The 7,295-nt window shown below is 38.0% G+C and overlaps 1 protein-coding gene and 1 pseudogene across 7 annotated transcripts in view; both read right to left on the bottom strand.

Annotated features, from left to right (window-relative positions):
* The window catches only part of LOC116098448, a 4,270-nt pseudogene extending 3,025 nt beyond the window's left edge, over positions 1-1,245 (bottom strand).
* Pde1c (phosphodiesterase 1C) overlaps positions 1-7,295 on the bottom strand; it is a 454,206-nt gene that overhangs the window by 119,292 nt on the left and 327,619 nt on the right. The window lies entirely within an intron of this gene.

Here is a 7,295-nt window from a genome sequence, read left to right on the forward strand (position 1 = left end):
CCACGTGCGCTCTAATGTGCAAGCAGCAGCAGCTACGTTCTCCAACCTGGACTGAAAAACAAAAAGGTGAAATGAAAACCGTTCACTTAACAGCAGATTAGCAGTAATGCTCCCCATGAATCGATGCAGTGCCTGACGCTGAGGAGCTGACAGCAAGCACTGATCGCTGAGTGTGGATGGGACGCGGTTTACTGGGAACTGGGCTTCCAGCTGGGCGGCTCTCTTCAAATCCCTGATCTGCTTGACTAAATAGGTCTTCTCATCATTGAAACGCTCATCCTCGGTCCTGCTGTTCTGAAACTTGCTGAGGAACTTGATGAGTTTGGTCTGGTTCTTGAGGAGGATGTCCAGGATGGGCTGTGTCTTGTTGGGGTTGGCCACAAACACCTTGAACACATGAAAGGTCTCAAACTGGGTGTTTCGGCTCTTGTCTCGGAGGAGGTTCATCATTAGCTTGAGGTTCTCAGGCTTACTGAGAATTGTCATAATAGTGAAGTTGTGTCTGTCCAACAGCAGCTCACCCAGAAGCTTCAGTGACTATCTCTTTGTCACATAGTTTTCTGAATGAAGTAGCTTTTCATAGTCACTGAAAAAAATCTATCATAATGTTGTTCCAAAAATTCTGCACTGAGCAATTTATGTCTTGTAAGTAAATCCTTGAATGTGGCAAATGCATCTGAAGCTATATCAAATGTCAACATTTCAACATATCTGAAGAAGTCATAAAACTGTTCCGACCACAAAATGATTTTTGCAAGCGGTTCATGTCTGATGCATTCTCTTAACATTATTCCACAATTAAGAGCTATTTCTGGAGATTCATACCCTTTCAATAACATGAACAAAATATTCTGTTGGGTGCAGATGTATTCAACAGTAGGAGTTCTTGTACCAATTTGTCTTCTGAGAATATTGTTGAAAATTTGAGCCATGTCTTTTTTGCCCTCAAAGTCAATGAGCTGTAAGTCAGCCACCAGGGTGCTAAGAAGCCGGCTATTGTACAGCTCCTGGGCCAGCTGAGCTACTGCCTCTGTCTGAGGCTCCTTCTCATTTGTGTCGTACAGAATTTCTTTCATGGCGACCAAATTTTTGGAAACTTCTTCTGTAGCCTTTTCTACCTTTTTGTCAGAAATGCCCTGCTTTTCCAGAACAGCCATGCTCTCCTTCAAGTTCTTCACAATATCTGCTGGAGATTTGTGAGACTTGCTAAACGGGAACGGCATGACAGCAGCACCAGAGGCTTCCACTGCACCTGTTTGACCTTAATCCACGTGGAAGATTCAAAAAAATTAGCCATGACACAGATGTGTTTAATCAGCCATGCTTCATTCAATCTCTTCTAACCATCTTTTCAAAAGAAGGGCAATTCATGATAAACTCTGAAATGATTTTCTTCTTTTGTTCTTTTATTTTTTCCTCTATAGTAAGAGGATAATTAGTTCATGGATTAATGCCCTTCAAATAGCAGCTAACAACATGGCTTTAAATTTTCTTTATTAACTTAAAGAAGTAGGTTTCATTGCAACATTTTTCAAGCATCATTTTGTTTTGTTTTGTTTTGTCTTCCCTCATTCCACCTCCCTCCCCAGCATCTTCCTACCTTCAGGAGCCTCCTTTTCATTTTCATGTCCTGTGTGACCTTTTGCCACTACCATTCCCTTCCTCAGTACTTTGTGTTCCCTCTGTGATCGTCTCTAGTTTCATTGTCTATGCCTATCTCAAAACCCTTTATTTACATCATACATATACACATACTTACATACACATATGCACATATATATAGATACATACATATATGTATACACATTTGCGTACATATACTTACATATGTATGCACACATATCTATACAAACACACAGATATACACACATACATACTTACATACCCACATACTTATATTAGAAGTTAGGATACATATATGAGAAGGAACATGCAATTTTTTTGTCTTAGACTGGATCGCCTCACCTAAACATAATCTTTCCTAAGCTCATCCATTTTCTGAAATTTTCCCTTTTTAAAAAATTTACTTCTTTATTTATTTTTTACACTCCATATTTTATTCCTCCTCCCTCTCCATCCTCCAACTGCTCCACATCCCATACCTCCTCCCCAATCCCCTGTCTCCATGTGGATGTCCCCATGCCCCACCCCACCTGACCTCTAAACTTCCTGAGGCCTCCAATCTCTTGAGGGTTAGTTCACTTTTCTTAACAGCTGAATTAAAATCCATGGTTAAATGTACCACAGTTTCTTTATCCACTCACTGGTTGATGGATATCTAGACTGATCCCATGTCTTAGCCTTTCTGAAAAGAGAGTCAATAAACAGAGATGCTCAGGTATCTCTTGTCAGACACCAAGTCCTGAGGCATATGCCCTGGATTATTGCTGGATCATACAGCAGTTCTGTGCTTAATTTCTGTTTCCAAGTGGTTAGCCTAGTTTACATTTCCACCAACAGGGTGTAGGATCCCATTTCCTCACAGCTTCACAGTGACTGTTGCTATTTGTTTTCTTACTCCTCCTAGTCATTTTAAGTGGGATAAAAGGCAGAGTTGTAGTTGGGGCTTCTGAATGTACAAAGAGCAAGTGTCCACACCTGTGCCCTCAGAATTTTCCTGTCTCCCATCAGTCGGTGAAATGAGTGACAGAGAGAGACTCAGCAATGCACTAGGACCTGGTGTCACAGCAGAGAGGCATCTGCCCTGTGCACAGCCAGCCAGAGACTAAGGCAAGACTGAGCAGACTGATAACTGATAACCACCACAGTGCAGGTGTGACATGTCTCTTTACAAGGCTCAGGGCACACTCTACTAAGCAATCCTTTCAAAAAACATGAAATGTTCTGAATTTCTTGTGCTTGTTTGTTTTGTTCTAATCTGTGTTTGGGTTTTGTTTTCTTATTTGTTTGTTTGTTCTTATTTTGCCTGTTTGTTTCTTAAAGAGAGAGAAAGAAGACATGAAGTTGCATGGGTGGGTGGAGAAATGGAAGGATCTGAGGAGATGAGGGAGGGAACCCCATGATCAAAATAGACTACATAAAGAAAATAATTTTCTATAAAAAGAAGAAAGAAAAATACAAAAAAATATGTCAATAAATGACCAAAATTTCTCAATAAATTGTAATATATTTCAACTAATCATTAGAGTCAAGAACTATCCTACTTCATACACAATTAAATAAAAATAAATGTTTTAAAAAATGAATAGATACTAATGACAGAGTAAATTAATCAATAGAGAACTCTAATGATTCTATTCTTCATATTTTGAAATTCTAGTGACTTATAAATTCTACTTGAACATTACGAGGTCAGATCCCTTGATCAATTGTTGCATTAGTATTAAATACATAAGCTGTTGTCAAGCCTCAATTACAGGGTGATAATCTCTCTCTCTCTCTCTCTCTCTCTCTCTCTCTCTCTCTCTCTCTCTCTCTCTCTCATTTGTCAAAACATCAAAAGTATGTACCTAAAATGGGAAAATTATTTCATACTGAGAGTTGTAGACAGCAGCCTCAGTCAAACAGAAAACACTTTGTCAGATTCATTCATTATTATAATAATATGGAGTTTTTACATATGTCTGCAGGATGCCCAATAATTACATTTATACCTTTAATCAAGGGGACCAAATGAATGTTTCTTTAATACAATAATCAATCTTTAGTTGTGCCTATCATGAAGATAATATGATTGAGGCAAGATATAAAATAGTTATTTCTATCTCAAACTTATGTGACTTTCAGTCCTAGCTTTCACTGGAAGGAATGTTAAGAGAGTTGAGACAGGAACTAGCAAACAAAGCCTGCAGTCTGTGTTCAGATTCTATAACCCACCTCTCTCTCTCCTCTTAACACTGATTCCTTCTCTGTTTAATATCTAGTATCAACAAGTCAACCCTGTTCCCTTCTGATCTTAACCTATATCTTTTCATTTCTCCCTCTTTTCATTTTACATCTTCTTTTTATAGGTTTTCAAAAACTAACAACAAAACAAACAAACAAAATCAGAACCGAGCGTGCAAAGGCTGTCCTGGCTTTTCTCTATACTTCAGTATCATGAGAGCTAGAGGTTTTTTTCAAGTGTTCTCATTGTATTTCTTTGCCCTTCTCTTTTTATTTTATCTTTGGCCAAAACTGAAACATCTTCCTGTCTTTGTCCTTAATGTTTCCCCTTAATATTAGTGAATCATTGCCTATAATGTTATTCACTTTTTCCTTCCCCGTTTTTATTCTATTGATTCAATATCAACCATTAGTTTTTTTTAACCACTGTTTCCCCTCCCCAACTTCCATTTATGAGTTAGTGCAAAAGGTACCACCAGTGTTTCTCTACTTCCTAAGATGATTGAGGTTTATGGTGTTAGTATTTTACTCAATAATTATTTTATTTTCATAATGTGCCACTAATATTGACAATATTTCCAGTATTCTGTTCCTGGTCAACTACTGGTAACTAGGCCTAGTACCCTTAAATTCAGCAGAGAAAATATCATACACATCAACACTACTCTAACATAACCCCCGTTGGACATTATAAACTATGTTCAAATAAATAGGTATGATTTAAAAATAGAATCAGCCAGTGGCTTAACCCCAGATCTCCAAGACCATGATGCCAACCCAGAAAGAAAAAAAACCAAAAAACAAAAAACAAAACAAAACAAAAAAACAAAAGCAACAAGGTTCTTCAAAAAATTATTAGATTTACAACAATGTCCTCTAATGGCATTCAACTAAATGAAATCCCAAAGAATTCAAAAGAATCATTATTAGTATTCTCAAGGAAATAGAGCATGACAAAAACAAGTTTCTAAATGAATTCTAAGAGAACATAAATGGTCAAATGAAATAAGAAAGTCAAACAGTATATTATAATACATGAAATTTGAATTCAATAAACAAATACAAGTACTTAGGGAAAAAACAAATTACTGTAAATGAAAGTTTCAATAAGTCAAACAGGGAAAACCTTTCTAAAGAATAAATTATGAGTAGAACAGAATATAAGGTTTGTGGGAAAATGAATTAATAAAGTACAAATAGAATACTAAAGATCCATGAAATACCATAAAAATATTGACTCTATGATCATGGGAAGAAAACCATAGCAAAAAAAAATTGCTAAATCTAGGGAGATATTCAGGTTGGCATAGAATGCATTTAGAATACCAAGTGGAAAGAGAAAAGAACCTCTTGATGACATATTACAATCAAAACACTAAACATACAGAACAAAGAAAGTATACTGGAAATTACCAGAGAGAAAACAGTACATCACATATAAAGACAGGCTCATCAGAATAATAGCATAGTTCTCAACAGAAGCCTAAAGCCAGGAGGTCTTAAATGAAGTATTGCAAACACTGAAGGAAAATACTCCCTTTGTTTATGTAGTAAAACATCTCTCATAATTGAAGGAGAAGACACATTTTCCACAATAAAAAGACAATAAAAGGATTCATGACTACCAAGCCAGCTGTGCAGAGACACCAAAGGAACCCTTAGATTGAAGAGAATGACAAATTGCTATAGAGCCAGCTGTAATAGATTGGAGAGAAAGACAAACTTATCCAAGGAGGAACAGGAAAAAGTAAACCATACTAGAAGAGTTGTGGAACATGAAAGGAACCAGAAATTACTGAATATTATAAAATAACAAGAATTAATAATATCTTCCAATAATAACTAAATAATAATCTCAATTCCCTGAATTAAAATTCAGATTGAATTATTTAAAAAAAGCAATCAGTATCCAAAATTGATGCCTCGAAGAAAGGTACTTCACCATTGAAGATGCAAGCACAAAGTGAAAAGAATATTCCAAGTACATTGAACTAAGAAGCAAGAAAGTATTGCTGTTCTAACATCTGAGCAAATCAGGCTTCAAACTAAGGTTTTAGAAAGATAAAACTCGTTCCATACTGATTAAAGAAACAATACAGCAAAAAAAAGACATTACAGTCCTAGATATGTGTGGAGCAATGGTCTGTTCAGGCAATCTGGGCCCAGTCAAATAATAGGCCTGGAACTCTGAAGCCCCAGTGGGCAATTTCTGCCTGCAAGGGATGGAAAGAGTTCAGCCATGACTCCTGGGTCCCTGGCTCCTGCTTCAGTCACAACCTCTCACAGCCCCCAGCAGGAGATGTGTGCTCTGTCACATAGACAAGCATTCCAGCTGGACCCTACCCCCAGCAACTGACCACAGCCAGGAATGCCCCAGAGACAGATAGCTCTGCCTCACAATATATAAAGGGCGGTTTGCCTCCTCCTCTCTCCCTTACTCTTTGTTCTCTCTCTTGCCTTCTTCCTCTCTTGTTCTTTGTCCCCTCCTGCCTTCTTCCTCTCTTGCTCTTTGTCCCCTCCTGCCTTCTTCCTCTCTTGCTCTTTGTTCTCTCCTGCTTTCTCTCCTGTTTTCTTGCTCTTTTGCCCTCTTATTCTCTTGCCCTCTTCTTTTCTTGCCCTCTCTCTTCCTCTTCTCTCCTCTCCTTCTCCCTTCTCTCTCGCTCTCTCCATGGTCATGACTGGCCTATTTTCTCTTTCCTATAATAAAATATCTCACAACTATGGATTGCCTCCTTTTAACTAACACATTGCCCAGTCCCAGGCATCAGCTGCAGAGAGACCCAGCATCGGCAGAAACAGACACCACAGGCCAACAGACATGCATGTATCAAATATATAGGTGCATTCAATTTCAAAAGCTAACCACTATTTAATAATGACACAGACGAACCCCAATTCAATAACAGTGGGCACCTTCAATGCCCTTGTATCACCAACTCATTCTGTGAAAAATAAGAAAATATCTAATTTAAATGACATCACAGACCAAACAGGCTCAATGTGTAGTATATGTGGAACATTTGATATATACTCAGAAGAATATACATTCTTTCCAACATTCCATGGAACAAAATAATTGCTGATATACAATGGAAATAAAAGTGGAAATCTACAGTAAGAGATATTACAGAAAATATACAAACTCATAGAGATTAATAATATACTTTTTTAAAAATTTAATTAATTCAGTCCCACAACACCCAGAGGCAGCTCCATTCCCAGGTGCTCTGACACACCCAGTATCATAAGTAAGCAGGAACAAATATCTGTCCCAACACTGGGAGTAACTGGGACCAGCTTGACCAGGCACACAGGAACTCTGCCAGCCCAGTGACTCCGGTTCCTTCCGGTCGGTCTGGGTTAGTGTTCTGAGCAGACCTAGGGCACAAGCTCTGCAGCCAGTCCCACAACACACAGAGAAAGCCACACTCCCAGGTGATCTAACAAGC

This window comes from Mastomys coucha, unplaced genomic scaffold (genome assembly GCF_008632895.1).
Source record: "Mastomys coucha isolate ucsf_1 unplaced genomic scaffold, UCSF_Mcou_1 pScaffold20, whole genome shotgun sequence".
Classification (NCBI taxonomy): Eukaryota; Metazoa; Chordata; class Mammalia; order Rodentia; family Muridae; genus Mastomys; species Mastomys coucha.